This window comes from Arachis hypogaea, chromosome 7 (assembly GCF_003086295.3).
Source record: "Arachis hypogaea cultivar Tifrunner chromosome 7, arahy.Tifrunner.gnm2.J5K5, whole genome shotgun sequence".
NCBI classification, from domain to species: Eukaryota; Viridiplantae; Streptophyta; class Magnoliopsida; order Fabales; family Fabaceae; genus Arachis; species Arachis hypogaea.
In genome coordinates, this window is record NC_092042.1 from 22,437,691 (window position 1) to 22,458,317 (window position 20,627).

At 33.5% G+C, this 20,627-nt stretch overlaps 1 long non-coding RNA gene across 1 annotated transcript; it reads right to left on the minus strand.

The window, feature by feature from the left end:
• Positions 1-7,419: 7,419 nt before the first annotated feature.
• Positions 7,420-11,586, minus strand: LOC112702794 (uncharacterized). The gene is made up of 4 exons (XR_003154273.3): positions 10,984-11,586; positions 10,816-10,889; positions 10,163-10,246; positions 7,420-7,699 (listed from the first exon to the last, which is right to left on the minus strand). It is a non-coding gene; the product is annotated as an uncharacterized lncRNA (long non-coding RNA).
• Positions 11,587-20,627: the final 9,041 nt, after the last annotated feature.

Sequence of the window (20,627 nt, forward strand, 5' to 3'; positions counted from 1 at the left end):
TATAATTCAAGGCTCAAATTCTTTCCCGGGAAGCTGAAATCCCGGTGGTCAGGACCGTTTGGGGTTACCAAAGCTTTACCATATGGTCATGTGGAAATATAGGAAGAGAATTATGACAGAAAATTTACAGTGAATGGCCAGAGGTTGAAGTACTGTCTTGGAGGCGAGATCGATCGCCAGAGGTCCGCTCATCTGCTGAATTAGCAGAACTGACCGTCAAGCTAGTGACGTTAAAGAAGCGCTTGTCGGGAAACAACCCAATAATTTCGTATCCTTAGTTATTTTCGTAGAAGTAGTTTTCTTATTTATTTGATTTTTATTGAGTTTTATCTTATCATGCAGCTATTTCAGAACAGGAACCGAAAAAAAAAGGGGGGAAGGAGGAGGAAACTTACCCGAGAGATGAGCAAGAATGGCGCTGGAACTATGCTTTGTGCACAAACAAGACCACGTGTACGCGTACCTCACGCGTGCGCATTGTTTGCGCCTTTAGCCATCCACGTGCGCGCGTCCCAGACGCGTACGCGTGACCTTGAAAATCGGCGTAAATAGGTGTTTTTGGCAAAGAGTTGTGCTGGCTTGGGGTTGGAAGTGTGTTAGACGCACAAACTTGTTCACACGTACACGTCCCTCACGCGTACGCGTCGCTTGCACTTTCAGCAGTCCACTCGTACGCGTCCCTGACGCGTACGCGTCGCCCTAGAAATTGGCGTAAATGGGTGCACGACCGAGAGTTGTTCTGGCCCCGTGCTGGTACTGTGCTAGCCGCGTAATTTAGACCACGTGTACGCGTCGCCCTCACCATATGGCCACCCACGCCGCCCTGTTTTTCATTCTTTCCCTTTCAAATCCTAATTCTCTCTTGTTCTTTTATCTTTTTCTTCTTCTTTCATCATAATATTCTTTTCTTCTTGTTTTTAGTTCTTTTTTTCTTGAGGACAAGCAAACCTTTAAGTTTGGTGTTGACGCTTCGCTTATGGCTTTTCTGTTTAGCACCAATGGGGGATGAATGTTCTTCATGGAGGAATGAGATGACCACCAGCATAACTGAGGTGGTTGAATTTCTTTCATTCTATTTCTCTTTCATTCCTATTTTGTTGTCCTCTATTTTCTGTTGCTTTGATTGCCTGCATGATCTTTAGTACTTTTAGTTCTTAGATTTAGATTTAATTATAATAAATTATCTCATGTACCACTCACTAAGCTTGAATCTAAAAAGAAAAGAATTTTAGTGATGTATTGCATGAGAAATTGAGTTATATTTAAGAGTAGTCTTATTTACTTAAATGTGGTGGTATTATTTGTGATTTTGAATGCATGATATGAACAGTGCATAGTTGAATTTGAATTAAAGGATGTTGATGTACAAGGAATAGAAATCTAGAAAGTTATTATGAATTCTCTGAAATAAGTAAAAGTTTAATCCTTGAAACAAAAGAAACAGCAAAATAATAATAATAATAATAATAATAATAATAATAATAATAATAATAATAATAATAATAATAATAATAAAAATAATAAAGAAGCAAGGTTCAAGACTCTGAGCATCAATGACTAGGAAAGTCAGACATGATTAAAAGCTCAAAGAGTTATTTCCTTAGTCATATGCTTGTGGTGTAATTGTGTCAAGTAATCCTTGAGACAGAACACTTAGAGTCGAGACCAAGTGCGTTTAACAGAGTATGCTAAAGGCTTTGAGCACTACTGTCTGGGAGTAACCGAAAGAAAAATCTGAACTTAAAGAGAGTTCCCAAGTTAAGTGCTTGTGGTGTTTCTGTATCAAGTAACCCTTGAGACAAAACATTTAAAGTCACAGCTAGGCTCAAGGTGCAAAGCACCAAAGAAAAAATAAATTAAAGAAAATTATGCTGTGTTCAAGGATTAAATTGGAGTATAAAGATCAGAGAATTCATAATATGATCCAGATTATAATTTCGAATAACATTGACATCCTTCTGATTCAAAGGAGAGTGAGATGTCAAAACTGTTTAAAATTGCAGTTGTAAACCCCACTATAAGAAGAGACATGAGCTTAATCGAACTCTCATTCTCATGCAAATTCACATCCTACGCCTATACTATTTTGGTTGCTTGAGGACAAGCAACAATTCAAGTTTGGTGTTGTGATGCGTGAGCATCTTTCCTATCTTTTTCTAGTGAATTTGCATTTAATTTGTTAAGTTTAATCAAGAATTAATTGTCTTTTAGCCACTATGAATGCTATTTTGAGTCTCGTACAATTCTGTTTATTTTAGGTAGCATTCGGTTCGATTTGATGGAGTTTCTGCAGCACAAGAATTAAAGGAGATGACAAAGAGGATCGACGCGTGCACGTACTTGACGCGTGCGCGTGATTTGGAGCTTTCCATGGTGACGCGTGCGTGTTCCTGACGCGTACGCGTGAAAAGCAAGGTTACACAGCGACGCGTGCGCATAATTGACGCGTAAGCGTGATTGACGTGTACGCGTGACATGCGCCACGTGCAGAAAACGCTGGGGGCGATTTCTGGGCTGTTTTTGACCCAATTTTCAGCCAAGAAAGCACAGATCAGAGGCTGCAGAATGGAGGAATCAGGGGAACACTTCTTATTACTTCCCAAGTTAGGCGTGGGTCCTACGAAGCAAGTGATCCCCATCCATCACTTGAAGACTTGCTGATTGCTATAATTAATTCTGATTTAAATTTAAATATTATAGGAAAAGATATTATTTTAGAAATTGGATTTTAAATTAATTAGGAGTAGATATAAAAAGAAAAACTTTTCTTTTAGGATTAATTCGATTCTATGCCAATTTACATTCCGTACTTTACAGTTTACCTGAATCCTTGTTTTCTCTCTGAACCATGAGCAACTAAACCTCCACTGTTAAGGTTAGGAGCTCTGTCTATTGTATGGATTAATACTATTATTTTTCTATTTTAATTCATGTTTTGATTTATATTTTAAGAATTGTTTTCGTTCTTTATTTTATGAATTTGGGTGAAAAAGAAGTATGACTCATGTTCTAATCGAGTTCTTGCATAACTTGGAAAAGCTCTTTACCTAAACAACAGTTTGAAAACAATTTCTCCTAAATTTTAATTATTTGGATTTAACGGGATACGTGACATATAATACTCTTATTTTTGGATAATTAGAATTTTTGTGGCATACAAATTGGAATTTGATCATCACCCTCTAATTGGAATTAATTGACCAAGGAATTGGCAGTTAATGAATTTTAGAGGAGACTAGGAATGTCTAAGGAATTAGGGTCTAATCACATATAGTTTGCCATGAATTAAATCTCACATGATTAAAATAATTTAATAAGAAAAGTCAATCCAGAAAATAGATATCTCTGAAACCTTAACTGTTTCTCTATATATATATTTCACAACTTATTTACTGCTTGCTTTCTGAAATTCTTAATTACTATTTAATGCAATTAAACTCTCAAACACTATTTTTTGTTTGCCTAACTAAGTAAGTCATTTAACCATTGTTGCTTAGTCCATCAATCCTCGTGGGATCGACCCTCACTCACCTGAGGTATTACTTGGGACGACCCGATGCACTTGCCAGTTAGTTTGTGGACTTTAAATTCCGCACCAAAGACCAAAGAAGAAGAAGATCAAGAAGAGGAGGGAGAGTGAGAGAAAAAAAAAGCAACATATATTTACAGACCTGGCTCAACCTTTGATGACTACTACTACAGCAGGTAATAGCTCTCGGTAGAATACTAACTGATGCACTATTTCGTTTCACTTCAATTCCATCATCACTATTTATAGCCCTTTGTTTCTTTGTCCATCTTTAAAAGGAGCTCTCATAAAAGAAAAAAAGTTGCTAACAAATTAAGCCCTCGAATGATTTTTTTTCTCAAAACAAATACTTGTCACGTACGAATTATAGTAAAACAATGCATCTTTTTCTTGCTAAAATTAAACCACACCTAACCACAAATAACAACTCCTGTTTTGTATTTACATTTTCATTTTGTTTACTAATATGCCTCTCTATAAAATCTATTATCCTTTTCAATCTAAAATTTGCCTAGAAAAATCATTCTAAAATATCTACTAAAGTAACATTTACGCAGCTTTATAGTTGTATTTTTCATTTTACAAACAAATAAAAATGAAAAAATAATCAATTTGTCAGAAATGGTATGTACTAATTGATTTTCATTTTTCAAAGCCTTTGGGGTTGTATATATGAATGTATGAGTATGATGTTATCTTCTTCATTCCTCAGTGTGGTACACTTACTTTTGACCCTTCAAAAGTAAGGGTAGATGTCGTCACTTGCCCCATTCGCTTCCCTCCTTGAATGGCTCCTTCTATATTCCTCCGTATAATGGGGTTCACAAAGAATTGAACTCTTGACCTTTCAGATCTAGAGCTCTGATATCATGTCATGATACTACTCATCCCAAAAGTTTGAGCTGATGGGAAACGGTAACACTAATGGTTATATCTCTAATACTACATCCCTAAACCTTCATTGTACACATTGTATAAATATTCCATTGGCTACCTATACTTCTTCATAAAATAAAATAAAATTTGCATGCAATAATACTCTATAGTTAAAATAGATAATTAAAAACTGTTAGATAATAATTTAGTTAAATTTTAAATTATCTGATAATTTATAATTATAAATTTTATATAAAGGCAATCTGTTTCAGAATCTGAGTCGATGTAGACCACCTCGGATAAGCAGCATTTTTTGGGTGCTGGATTTGGAGTATTTGCATCTAGAAATGTTACAACAGGCAGTTGGAGATTTTCGACCTAAGTAAATTGTTTGGATCACAGTAGTTGTAGTTGTAATTATCCAGGCTTGTTTGAGAAGATCATATTCCGAAGTCAACTTGGAGAGGCACTGTGTTGTTTTCACTCTATGTGCATGTGCCATTTATACTCCTCTAGAGATAGTATAAAAAAGAAAAAAAGGGTGAAAACTTGAAATATATCAATAAAAATACTATGTACAAAATATGCTGTAAAGATCTTCAAAAAGTAAGCAAGCAAACAATGATTTATTTGCTCCAACAATAAAACAGAACTCTAACTCTTCATTTCAAGAAAAATAAAAAAAGAAGACCAAAGAAAAAGAAGAAGCTCAAGAAGAGGAGGGAGAGCGAGAGAAAGAAAAAGCAACATATATTACGGACATGACTCAACCCTTGATGACTACTACTACAGCAGGCAATAGCTCTCGGTAGAATACTAACTGATGCATGAGTTAGTATTCTACCGAGAGCTATTGCTTGCTGTAGTAGTAATTATCAAAGGTTGAGCCAGGTCTGTAATATATGTTGCTTTTTCTTTCTCTCGCTCTCCCTCCTCTTCTTGATCTTCTTCTTTTTCTTTGGTCTTCTTTTTTTATTTTTCTTGAAATGAAGAGTTAGGGTTCTCTTTTATTGTTGGAGCAAATAAATCATTGATTGCTTGCTTATTTTTCCAAGATCTTTACAGCATATTTTATACATAGTATTTTTATTGATATATTTCAAGTTTTCACCTTTTTTTTTCTTTTTTATACTATCTCTAGAAGAGTATAAATGACACATGCACATCGAATAAAAACAACCCAGCGTCTCCCCAAAGTGACTTCAGAATATGATCTTAAACAAGCATGGATAATTACAACTACAACTACTGTTATCCAAACAATTAACTTAGGTCAAGACATTTCTAGATGCAAATACTCCAAATCCAGCGCCTAAAAAACGCTGCTTATCCGAAGTGATCTACGTCAACTCAGATTCTCCAATAGTTCTAGCAACGAGGAAGAGGATCCAATGAAGGAAGACCTAGAAAAAGACTCGGAAGAGGATCTGGAAGAGAAATCCCATGCAAAAGTATTGGAAGAAGATGGCAGATATTCCATATTTTGTTAAAAAATTGATTAAAATGGAGTATTCTAATTTTATAATCTGTTAATGTTTTTTAGTAAAATAATTAATGTAATTTTGTACCTCCGTTCTCAGCCTTTGTTTCCACACACACACACACACATATATATATATATATATATATATATATATATATATATATATATATATATATATATATTAATTTTTTAGATATATATAATGTGTCCTTAGTGACTCTGCTAAATGTTTATCAATAAATTTCGAAGAAATAGCTATACCAATAATTTTATTTATCGGATAACCTGTTTTAACTTTATTCGTTTAGGCTGTTTAAATTTGTAGAATAAGACGGAATAGAAGGAGAGGAAATAAATGTATTTTAGACTTGAATTCGGGGGCTTCAGAATTGACCTTTTTTACTATAACTAGTTGGCCATTTTTTAGAACTTTAGATTGAATAAAAATTAAATGTATATAATGGAAAGTCTCTCTTTATTTTGGACTTGATAATCGAAAGTCTAAATGATATATTCTTCTCTTCAGGAGGCTAGGTTAGCATGTGGGCCCAGTGGCCCAACTGGAAGACTTTGGTCTGTTCACAACTTTAAAGAGGACAATATATAAGCCCAGTTATGTATGTTACCAGAGTCGAGAAAAGAGTAGTATCAAAAAACAATTATCAAATTAGGGTATATACGGAGTCGGGTGAAGTCGGATTCATTTTGATCCAATCTGATACTAAATAATAATCGGATCTATTTTTAAAACTCTTATCCGATTTTAAATTTAGTGAAATTACGAAATTCTCATCTGATTTTAAATCTGGTAAAATCACACTACTTTCAGGTCACACTAAAATCGGGTCTAGCCCAGTGAAGTCCGGGTCTTAATATATTTTATGTCAAAAAATTATTATGCATTTATTTATAAAGAAGAAAAAAACATACTTATTATCGAAAAGTTAATATCTATATTTGAATTTGAATTTGTCCATAAATTTTAATTTCATGCTTCTTTGATGTATTTTCTAATTCAATAAATATGATTAAAAATAAAACAATAAACTTATAATTAACATAACATAATATTATAATTAATTCAAAAATATATATTTTTTAGTTCTTTTAAGGTGCACATGAAATCGGATGAAGCCGAGTTTACCTTGACCCGGTCCCGACCATAATAACTGGATCTATTTTTGAAACCCTTATCCGACCCTAAATTCGATAAAATTACACTAAATTAGCCCAAAAAATATTCGGAGCGAATTTTCGGACCGGATCATGTTCACCTCTTCATCAAATAACACTGATATTAAAAACGAAGGCTTTGTTTGCTAACATGTATGTAGATATATATACATGTGAAAAAAATTTATTAATAGAAGTTTTTTATTTTTTTAATAGATACATAATATATACATAAAAAATTTTAAATTTTATCACTTTTTCTATGTAATTTTTTTCTTTAATAATTTCAACATCTATCTTAAAGAAACATATCAGCTTAACCTTTAAAACTATAATACCTTTAAATGCAAAAGCAAACTCAATAAATCTTGAGACACCTTGTGCATACTCAAGAGAATTTCGTGGTCTCTTAATCCACGATTTATCCAGAACTTCCATAGCTTTAAAGTAATTTGTTCTGGTTTAAAGCCATGTGCACCATTTAGTAATAACTATGTAAATATATATTTTTTTAAAAATACTAATCTACCAACCATAGGAAAAGAGATGTTACTTACTTGTTTTTCAAAAAAAAAAAAATCAGCAGATAAGTAAAATGGAATAGGTAGGTATGTTACTTCCAAACAAAACAGCATTCACTGCGAAAGAAAAATAAAAAAATAAGAATCAGAATTAGAATCAGAAAAATGAATTAACATGGATGAAAGATAGTAGCTACGTAGGTTGGCAAAACCCACAAGAGGTTGGATTGTTATCCTCCCAAATGCACATCAAAAATACAATTCCAAAAACCAGCTCAAATCATAGTTTTCCCCTGCCCCCTCCCCCTCTCCTAAAATAATAAAATTTGGATGTCATTGCATGCATTTACCGCACCTACGGGTTGGACTAAATATTCTTGTACATAGCACCAATTTTAGACCTAAAACGCAGCAGTTCCAGATGCAGTTGCATTTGCAGTTTCACAAAGAAAGTAAGAGAGAGATGGTACTACTCTTAAGTCTTAACTGTTAATGCCTCATCACTATTTACTGTACGTTCTCCATTCTTTCAATTCCATAAAAAAAAAGTTCATAATTAGTTAGCTAGCTATGCACTCAAAACTAGACAATTTAACTTCAAGACCATCTTAACAACAAAATAAATATCTCTATAGTAAATGCATGAAAATATGATCAGAATAAACGCACGTCCGGTGTTGTTTACAGCAAGTAAAACTAAATAACCGCATACCACGGAGAACACACTAATGAATGATTATGTAAATTAATTTATGATCTAGAGTTGTTATGCAAGTTGACTAATTTTTACGATCCATTACCAGGCTATCTGTCATGTTTAGAAGTTAGGTACTCATTCGGATTTACCTTTAATTAAGTACTAATTATATTCAAAACTAGTGTGAAGTCCTTATTCAACCATATAAGAAGTAATTTTACTCATTGAGCTCTCATTCATGAAAAGTCCTAATGTAAAAGTCTACAAAAATGTCAATGATAACACTACGTGTGACTTTTAAATAGACACAAATCTATTGCACAAAATAGCCCAAAGCATGCTTCAACTATTGAATTCCTGATCTACTTCTTTATTCCAAGAAATGCCCTTGATATCTTTGTTTCTCAATTAAGGACCACTCATCTTCAATTTAATACTAATAAAATAATAAGTGAATCAATCTTAAAAATAAAAAATACTATTTCTCTTTTATTTCTAGTATTCTCTAGCTAAATCTTTAATTTTTCCCTAACAAATATAATAATAAATAAAAAATAATTTAACTAATATATACTTTAAGAACACTTGATAAAATTACTAATTAAAACAGTTTATAAAAAAAAACAATAGGGTAATCCCCATCACCAACCAACTTTGATGAGTATGTCTCCATTAAACTTCGCAGTTAGCATAATACTAATTGTTTTAGTCATATTCGCTATGTAAAGTTGAATGGTCTATGCTTCAATAGAGTAATGCTTATTGTTCTCTGCATGGAGTCTCTGCATCATATGATCTATTGAAGCATATAGTAAAATGTCAATAAAAAAGGTGCAGAACAGAGAACATGGAAGAGAAGTACGATAGGAAATCAGCAGTTTTAAGTTTATATAAAGAACTAATTTCATCCATCTTATTTGAGTATTCATGAACTATTTAGTTTATAAAAGTTTGTAAAAGCTAAATGACTCACATATGTATATATAAAGAGGCACAAAACTAACAAATAACTGTATAATGAATCAAGCCTTTTGGACCTCTAAATGTGTGTGCATGTGTTCTGTTTCTAATCAAAGAAGAGCATGTAAAGTAATAATAAAAAAATCAGGTTAACTTATTCTTTAGCTTGCACTTATGTCCAATTCCTTCTCTTGGGTTGTTTTAGTTGTCAATTAGTTTAAATCCTGAAATCTTCCCTAAGACCTTTTTTGGTTTCAGCTGAAGACAGCAGCAGATGCATGTGACATCAACAAAAAACAGAAGCAATGATGTTTCATCCATGGACATAAATCTCTTATCTTTGCCATTTATCAAGTTTTTAACTGTTGATGGTAGTATAAATTATTATCTTAAAGGAGAATTTTGTTTAAATTGCCCAGTTTTTCTTTTTTTTTTTTTAAATTTACAGAAATAGAGAAGGGATAAACTAGAGAAGCTATCAGGCTGTAGGCAATTCTCATAACACGTGTTCATTTCATTTTTTTTAACACTTGTTTTTGTGTCATGGTTTGGATACTGTTTTCTTCAAGTATCTCTCACAATTTTCTATTACAGCGTGATGCAATGCAAGGCTCTCAGGTTTGATAAATAAATAAAAATATTGGGACCCTTAATATCAAGCACTAGTGGTGTGGATAAGTATAGAATATAGATACATTATAGTACAGCTTTAATTTACCAAAGTTTTACCAAGTATAGACGAGACAAATACAAAGGGATAGTATTGGCACTTGGCAGTAGCTATTTGACTATAGAAGTATGAATACATCAATACCAAACAAGGCTAGCATTCATAATAAAATAAATAATCCAATTTTGCTAACTTTAATTATCAATATTCATCAACAAAATATGACAAATCTAAAAATACTAATAATTATTACCTGTGCCAAAGTTGGTCTTGACTCAATTTGGCTCCCTTTGCTAAGAATATAGACCAGAAAGGATAACTATTTCAGATTAAAAACCTGCAAAACCCAATTAATCAAACACTTTAAATACCTCTCTGATATGCATGCGTGGTGGTTTCTTTGGAGTTTTATTATTCCATTGTAGTCAGATTCTACCTGCAATCAGTTTTGGGTCCATTTCTTCTTGTGTTTTGTATCTCAGATTTTTCTTCTTTTTTTATTTGTCATGATTATTGTTCTCTGCAGAATTTTTACTTTGCTCACAAATAAACAAACACACCCTCCCTTCTTCTCTTAGTTGCTCATTTTACTTCATAATTTAGACCTCAATTGAGAACTAATTTAAACAGAAAATATTATCAAATATGCAATTCCGATCGCAATGATGAATTCATCAATGAAATTAGACTGATTGAATACAAATCAAATCACATAAATTGTTCTTCAAGCGCAATACTTCATCGGACAATTTCCCATTATTAGTTTCAAGCTAGATTGTCTTTTAATTAATTAAGTAATAAGTACGAATTCATTCTAATACCAAAAAAAGAAAGTACGAATTTCTCTTTACAATTTATATCCAATAAACCCTAAATTCCTAATAGTAGAGAAAGAGACAGAGTAACCTTAAATTGCAGAAATTTGCACTTCCAGGAGAGAAATTCGTGCGTTCAGAGCGATGAACAAGAAGGAGAAACAACTAGAGAATAAGATAATCATCTATCAGTGATTGTTAACTAGAAGAAGCATAACATTGAATCAGAAAAGAACAAAGAAAAACACGATTAGCTTACCAGGGACAAGAACAAATGCGTATAATTTTGCTAATCAATGATTTGTTGCAGACTTTCGTTTTGAACGAAGATTTTCTTTTCACTGCACTTGGGGTTCTGGGCGCGCTAGGTTTGGGAAGAACGAAAAATTGGGGTCATGGCAGATAGTAGTGGGTAGTGGAGCTAGCGAGAAGTGCGAAGGAAAGAGAAATTAGGCGGTCTGAGCAAGTAATGGCGCGAATTCATGAACCGCCGTGGAACGAGCGTGATGGCTGCCGCTGGATTTGTGCTTCAGAGGCGGTTGTGTTTCACCGCTGGTATGTGAATGTAGGGATTGCAGCAACGGCGGTTTTGAATGACCGCTTCCCCCAAATGGTCATCTAAATTAGGTTTTGTTGTAGTGATGGCACTCTCTAGTATGAACAGTATAGGTTAGAATAGAATTGTTTTTGAAAACTGGTTTAAAGAATCTAACTAATTATGGTAATGAATAAAATCACACATGATAATTCAACATAGAGCATAGGTTTTAATTAGTATATACTGTGCTACAAATTCCTTCGTCTTCAACTCTAATTATTATACGTGCCTATATCAGCTTATTTCATATTAAATGCATTGGTCACTATTAAGTATTAACAGTTCTTTTTAATAGACAAACGACAAGGAGTCACATGTGCGCCACCATATAGAAACAAAATGCCAATATTTTTGACATTTTTCAAAAGCAAGCAAGCTACGCATCCCTATATAACAAAGTATTTTATTGATGAAAATTTTTTTTGCATGATTTTATATAATGCTTTTAATATGTAAGTTAATATAACATTTCATGATTCCAATCAATTACTTTTATGTATAGTATTTAAATTTTTATATAATAAATCTTTTTCAGTTTTTTGAAATTCAGAAAATAAAAGTTATAGAAACATAAATCGTGACATATAAAAATAATATTCATTTGAACATATTAATATTAATGAGGTTGAAAAAAAATTTAGATAGTAACAGGTTATTATTTATTTAGTATACATATGAAAGAGAAGCAAGCATATTTTAGAATACTATTAGATTAGATAATACCACGTTAAATAAGACATGACAATAGACTAATTAAGGGTGCATTTGGTAAATTGCATTTATTTTAAAAGTTGTAATAGTCATATTTGTTCAAACAAAATAAAAATAATTTTTAATAATAAGCACAGGTGGCAACAGTAGTATTTGATGAAATTGTTTTTAAAATTTAAAATAATTTTAATAGACATTAAGTAATAGAGAATAGTTTAAAATTAAATTTAAATATTAATTGATATAATATATATATATATATATATATATATATATATATATATATATATATATAAGACTTTTTATTTAAAAAAAAACAAATCACCTTTAAAAATATAGATATTTTTAAAAATACCCAAATTATTTTTAAAAGCTATAAATACAAATAAATTTTTTAAATAAATAAAATAAATATTTTAATTACAAATATATTTTAATTTGAGAGTATTTACAAAAGTGACTTATCTTGTCTACAGTGTAAACGAGTTAAATTTGGTCATATCCCTTTTACACAGTAAACGAGATATGACTAAATTTATCTGGTTTACACTGTAAACCATATACATGGGAATAAAAAAAATATTTACACAATAAACGAGATAGAATAGGACAAAAATCAATCCCTTATAAAAGGATTAAAAAATCGTTGGTATTTCTTAGAAATCTATCAATTCTTCTTTCTCTTTCATTTTTCTTCGAAAAACTTAACAAAAATGTCTAGTGCCAGTGGTTTCTTTGTTGTGATGGTGTATCCTAACTGTCAGATGAGAAACAGTGCAACAGGGTTATATTTGAGTGTGAGAATCCTACGTTGTTTCGAACTCAAAGAGTAATTTTGTTGTCAGAGTTAAAGAGCATGATATTGACGCACGTGGGCGGTGGTGAGAGAAAAGAGGCTGATAGGTTTGGGTATAGGACGCTAGCATCGATGGGAAACAGTGTATTTCGGTTTCGTCTATTCTGCCTCAATAGCGATGAGCATGTGCGCCTAATGTTTGATGTGCACGGCAGAATTATGGTAGAACAAGTGATGGAGTTTCCTACGGAGGTTCGAGGTGTTGGTGGTGGTGGTAGTGGATCGAATTTTGTACCAGATGACCCTCTGCTCGCACCATCACTGTTGCACTGTGCTAGTCCAGTGTAGGACATGGAGGTTGAGGACAAGGGATTCGACGAAGAGTATGTTGTGATAGCCACGAAAGTGGTTCCTCTGATGATGACGACGATGATGAGTTCATACTTGAGACTCTTGTTGGTGGATCAGTTCGATACTTTTTGTCTGCTCCGCCTCAAATTTCAGAGTTATCATTTGTACCCAGCCACTACCATACATTGGATTTGGATGCGATGCATAAGGAAACTTTGTATTCAAATATGGGGACCGATGATTATAACACCGACGATAGTGTGGAGTTTCGGGTTGGTCACAGATTCAGGAGTAGAGAGGCAGTGCTGCATGGCGTGAAGAATTACCAAGGTTCTGAATATCGGAACGGACCGATCGGTTCAATCAGGTTAACCGAAAACCGGTCACCTAACCGGTCATGTTGAATGTCAGAACCGTTCTGCAAAAACTCGATGAAAAAATCGGCCGAACCGACGGTTAATCGGTGAACTGGACGGGTTTTTTTGAGTTCGTGTTTCTTAACACTCCCCAAAACGGTGTCGTTTTCGACGCTGAATAAAAACAAAAAGTCACTCCCCTACCTAACCCAAGGAAGTCACCACGCCTCCCAGCCCTCCCTCAACCCTAATTTCCCTTTCCTTCAACAAGCAGAACTGCAGAAGCCAGAAGGAACTCCACATCCCTAGCCCAATCAACACCGGCAATGACCACCAGCGGTTGCCATCGTCGCAGTTCGAAGCTTCAATCGGCGTATAGTCGTCGTCTGTTCGTTTAAACTCTGAAGCTTTTGTCGTCGGAAGCACGGTTTGAAGATTCTGTCGTCGTCGGCGGCGGCTGGTCGGTTAGAACTTCGAAGCTTCTGTCGTCGGCCACCTCTATCCTACCGAGCATCTGTTCTGCCGCCGTGGACTTTGGACCTTCTTTCTTCTCTCTAACGCAATGAGTTCTATAATTTTTTAATTAAAATTTTTTTATTTTATTAACTATATGAAGCTGCAATGAGTTCTTCAGTTTTTTATTTCAGTTAATTTTTTATTTTGTTAATTATATAAATTTTTGTAGAGTTCTTTAGTTCTTCAGTTTTTTAGTTTGTTAATTTTGTAATGCTGAATAGAATTTTGATATAATTTTGGATTTTGAACTGTTGTAATTGTGAATGTTACTGGAATTGCTGTAAACATTGAATCTTTTTATGCTTATGAATTTGATCATGTACAATGTTTATCTTAGTTACTGTGAAGAGGGGTGAGGGAGAGAAGATGGGATATTGTTGGTTCATTATTCTGATCATCTAGGGAGTTTCTAGCTAGTACTGGAATTGTGGATAAAATTATTGCAAAATTTTCTCATGTGAATGGTTCTGATTGAAGCTTGTAATGGAAATGTGATAATGGTTATTGTTTGCTTTCTTGATAATAGAAATCCCAGTAAATCAGTTTTCAAATACCTGATTTATAGTGGTTCTAGTAAGTAAAAATGAGCTGCCATAAATTGGGTGAAAAAGCTATTTAATTAGAGATAAGATTTAAGAGTGAAAGTGCATAAAAGGTAGGGGGTGAGAAAGGCACTAACTCTCTTGAATCAACCATGAGTATAAATGCTTATGAGAAGCACATAGTTTTTATTGTATAACAAAGCTTGGCAGCAAACCTTCTTGTGTATGTAAGATTCAACTGATAATACCTTTTGAGTTTAGGGTTTTAAATTGCATTATACATGCAATTGAGGCCTATAGTGGTTTTAGAAGTCTTTGCAACTGCTACGAATCTACAGCTATCAGTATAAACTGCCTTTTTTTGCTATTGTTTGTAATTTCATCAATTGCAATGTAAACCACAATGGAAGTTGTATACTTTGAATTTTATTAAGTTAGAAATTATTGAAATTATATATTAAATTTTTAATAATTTTATTTAATATTTAATTAAACCGGTTGAATCCCGATTAATCTCCGGTCGAATCAGTGAACCAGTAATCTTACCGGTTTATTGATTGGTCCAGTTCTCGCAACCTTGGTTACAAGTGGTTGACTCAGTGCAAGTTCGGTTGGGATGAGTGTGGGAATTGGTTATAGCTGTAGTAGTTACAAATTCTGGAAAAAATCAAATTCCTGGTTTGCTTTGCCTTCATGATGTGGTTCCAATTGTAGAATTTCGATTTAAGAAAAACTTTGCAACTTTCAATCTTTGTCTGAGGTGTCAGTCTACACCAGAAACCATTCTGCATTGCTTTAGGTGCTGCCGAAAGACCAGAAACATTTGGAAGAAGTTGAATTTTGATCTACAGTGCTTGGACCTGGTTTTTTGGATTAATAATTGTTAGAGTACTAATGTATTCCTATTTTTTACTTGCCTTTGGTGGATTTGGAGGGATATGAATAATGATATGTTCAATTCTAATGAAGTCTGGTCTGTTGATAAAGTGGTGGGTCTTATCTATCTTTATACTTTGAGCTTCAGAATATTTTTTCAAATAAGGTTCTTCACGCTGCTCACTCCATCAGCTTTACTTGGACTCCTCCTCAAGATTTGATTAAGGTTAATTGTTATGCAAGTGTTTTTTTATGATAGTTGTAAGGCGGGATTTGGCTGTTTTATTAGAAATTCAGATGGTTTATGTAACACCCTATCACACTAAGCTTCACCCTATAGCCGTGAAGCAAAGGCGATAAAGCATGACGACAGTTCTAAAGCTCCATACAATAATATGTAATCAAGAAATAATATAACTAGAAGCCCGATGAAAAGAATAAAGGATTCAAGACACATAGAATAGAGATACAATGTGTGAAACGTTCACACATGATAACTAAACGTGTTGGCACAAAATGTAGCAAACATAATATATAAAACCTTATAGATAGTTTTAGGATACACAAGGTAATAATTAAAGCAAATAAGCTATATATATATATATATATATATATATATATATATATATATATATATATATATATATATATATATATATATATATATGTACAATATACAAAAGAGAACTAGTTACAGCCTGCAAAGTTTAGGCCGGCCAGCTCAAACTGAAATACAACAGAACTTTGAAGTTTAAAATAGCAACATCCTATCTCTCAAAGTTAAGCATCTAAGGCAATGAGTACAATATACAAAAAGTGAGAGAACACCAAAGCAAAATAAACAAAATACAAAAGATAAAAGCAATCCTCTGCTCTATCACCATCCTGCAAAGTCACTGAGGTGGGTTACGACTTGCATCTGAAAAATAACAACAACATATGGTATGAGAACCGGAGGTTCTCATTATGATAACAGTGCCCAATAGATAAGATATATGGTTTCGAAAAGCCAAAGGCAATCCTAGAACTTCAAGTTTAAAGAATTATATAAATTCAACCATATACAAGATAATCTAACTTAAGGGATTTCTAACTAATACTAGTTACCGCCGTCCGGCAGCCTTCACTAACCTATCCTCCATGTGATCCCATCGCCATCGCCTACCGAGCCTCTTCAATCCCAGCAGAAAACACAGGTAATGCAAACAAATAAAGCACAAATAATATACATATACAACAAGTAAAACAAATAGCAAGTAGGCATGTGATTTATTTAGACATAACAGAAGTTAAGCAAAGGAAACAAACATATAGAAGATGCATATAATTCACATTGTCGGTTCAAAGTTGCCAATCCGACACATCCTTTCGGATGTAGACTTTCTGCCACGCCAGGGATATAGTGTCCTACACACTCTTGTGCACCTAGGGACATAGTGCCCTGCACACTATCGTTCCAGGGATATAGTGTCCGGCACACTATAATGCGAATCCCAGGGATATAGTGCCCTGCGCACTCTTGCGGCAGAGAAGGTTATGCGAGCAGGATACTACTTCAACCCTCACATCTGAACGTAGGCGAGAGACTGCCACAATCCCTATGCTAGCATCGCTATCTCGACAACCGAGATTCACCACCGTCCTTGCTCGAGGCGCATAGCGACTCACCAGAACAATTAATCACCATAATTTATCATTCAGAGATCACTTTTAATATCCAATAAGTCCACTATTCTTTTCCAAGTTCCAAAATCATCATCAGTGCTCCATTTCTCGAATTCATCATCAATCTAGCGCTCCATCAATTCACATAACTAATCCATCCACATTATATCCCAAGCCTAAGTCACCATCTTCTAAACTCATAATAGAAAATATCTAATTTAAGTCACCTAACCCATCCTCACTAGTCTTAAAGCCTAATCACTAGCTAATAGTCCTAAATAGACATTAAAGGAATTTAGAAAACTAGAGGAACCATTCAAATTTTAAAAAAACAAGTTTTTAGAAAAACAGGAATCATGCGTACGCGTGCCCGTTCTCACGTACTCATGAGTGTCAAATTGCCAAGGTCGCGTACGCGTATGCGAACACTTGAAACAGTAAGGGTTGCCATGTCGCATGTTACAAGTCATGTGGCATGCCTGTAAAAACGACATTCTCGCGTACGCATGTCAGTGTCGCGTACGCATGCCTCAAAATCTTTGAAAAAGTTAAAAAGCTGCAGTATTCAGAATTTTATCCCAAACTTCAAATGCGCATAACTTTCTCATTTTAAAACATTTTTCATCCATTCTTCGAACGTATTAAACCTCTCAGATCCAAATTTCACTTATATCAAGTTTCATCAAAATTAAAGATTTGGAGGCCAAGTTATACCTCATCAAAGTCATAAAAAACAAGGTTTTATAAAAAATTGCAAGGTTATCTAGTTTTCCAAAACTTTCAACCAAACCAAATTCAAACACACTCAAATCCAATCTTACACTTTCCTACACATTACCAATTACAATTTTATCATTGTTCAACCCTACAACACCTAAGCATTTAGTTCCAAAATCAACCATTATTTATACAATTTTCACGCATACATCACCACTCTCCACAATTACCAATTCAAACCTTCACAAATCATTATTCATCAATTTCATCATTGTCAAAATCCTTAATCCGCATCATTTATCAACAACAATCAATATTCATCATCAATCATCAACAATCATCAATAACTAATATCAATTCAATCCTATCCTAAGGTCCACTAGCCTAAGTTTCACAAAACATTACATATTAACTAAAGAAAACTGAAACCATACTTTGGCTGATTCTCAACACGCACAAAACACCCAAAAATGGTTTCAAACAGGCTTCCACAAAGCTTCAGCAACCAAGGTACAATCCAATAGCCAAAAACCAACTCCACTAATCACCAAATTCAAGCTATACACAATTAATTTATTATAATCAATATCTAAGGCTCACAAATACACCAAACCACAAGGGTTTCGAAGCGACTTACCTTATTCGACGGTATTAGGGACAAAATCCAACAATAACCTAATGCTAGATCACCCCTAAACAACCAAAATCAAAGAATCTACTCAATAAATAAAACCAAAATGTGAAATCTATTAGGGCAGAAAACTGGAGTATGAATTTCGAGTTCTTACCAACTTTGTTTAGGTAAAAATGACGGACTCAGCAAGAGCTACGCGTGATCACAAATGGCACGCAAATCGGAGTATCGTAGCTCAAGTTATGAGCAAATGAAGAGAGGAGTGAATAGTAAACCCTCTTCTCCTCTCCCTCAACTCAGCTGTTGTGTTTCGTGTTGTTATGAGGTTGAAGGCTTCATTTTTTTGTGTATTTATATGTTGGAATTTGGCCCAACTTAGGTCTGGTCTAACCGCTTAGTATTTTAGGTTCGTTTGGCCCAACTTTGAACTAAAAATTTTAAAATTAGCGCCTGATTTTTAATTCTAAATATTTTTCTGAACTTTTCTACTATTTTTATTACTCTTATATAGTACCAGACAAGTTTAAGCCGGTACTGTGAACTAATTTACCGGTACACGTTTTTACGCAAATTTTTCACAGAAAATTACATTTTTCAAGTTAAAATAATTTATTGAATTCGAATCTCATCTTTAACTTTTTAAATTAAGATGTCTAAATTTTTGAATCTATTACGGACAATTAATTTATTATTTTATCTTATTTTAAACTGCTATTAAATTTTTGGTTCTTACAGTTTATGGTTGAGAGGCTACATGGGAGCTCTCCCTTATGCGAGTGTACGACAATCTGAATTATTTGCAATTTGGCAAAGATTACTATTATCGTGGGAGGCTGGCCATAGAGAAGTAACTTGTGAAACAGATTACTTAAAAGCTTTTAATTTGATTGGTGATCAAAACATGGGAGCTCATTGTTTGGACAAGGATTTGGTTAGCAAAATCCAAGAGATCTTGAAGTGGAGATGGAAAGCTACTGTTGATCTTATTTAGCAAACTGTCAATACATTACTGACGCCATAGCGAGATGTCCTGCTCTAAACATGAGCCCCCCAAGTTGAGCTCTTGTAGCCTTTGAGAAAGCTTGGAGATCTTCTCCAGCGAGATATATCTTAATTCTGTTCTAGCTTTATCTTTTGTTTTTCTTTATTTTCTTGTCACCAAAAAAATATAACCAAACGCAGAACTCTCCTCTTGTTCTTTGTTGTGTCTCATTTCTTCGAACATTCTCATACTCTCTTCCTCTGGTTCCTTAGCTCAAGCTCTTCTTTTACGAGTCTTGTTCTTCTTCGTTTCTTATTTCTTCCTACATTCTTCTCATATTCTCTATCTCTTATCCTTCCATTCTTCATAAGTTCTTCTTTTTTTTTCTGTTTTTAAAAATCATAGTTTGATTTAGTATTTTCAATTTGAGTAGAAAAAGTAAATGATAGAGTTATGTTAAAAGTATATTATCATGGTCAGATGTTGTTACAAACATATGAAGGAGTGAAATTTGTTTATGAGAATCGATTAGATATTATTATTCCATTCGCACTCTCATTTGAAGAACTAAAAGGTGTAATTTGTGAGAATATAGATTCTTAAATACCAAGAAGAGTGTCATGTATTTCATACAGGTATCCTATGTCAATATCTGGTGGGTTCATTTAATTTCAAACTAAATATATAACCGATGAAACGAGCATGCAAGAAATGTTTTTAATATATATTGAAACTCGCTCCCAGATGTTGTTCATCGAGTTGTATATTGAGTTTGAACAATCTAAAGCCAACCAAAATATTGAATCAAAAGATTACAATATTGATAGCTTAGAGGAGTTTGAAAGCAACTACGAGGTCGTTGATCCAGATGAAGATGAAGATCAAGTTGATGACACTCTGAAGTCATATGTGTCGGAAGTGGTAAATACACTAGCAAACCAGCATTTGTTTGAGGTGCCATCTTTTATATGCATATTAGATTTAGAGGCCATGCATGCATTGAAATTTCCTAAATATATGAATGTAGGTATGAATAAAGATATTTGTATATATAATAGATTAATATTGTAGATTTAGTTAATTTTAGAATAATTACTTGACTAGTCTAAAAAGAAATAATATTTTGTCAATTGTGAATCTATGAGTAACATGTGATCTG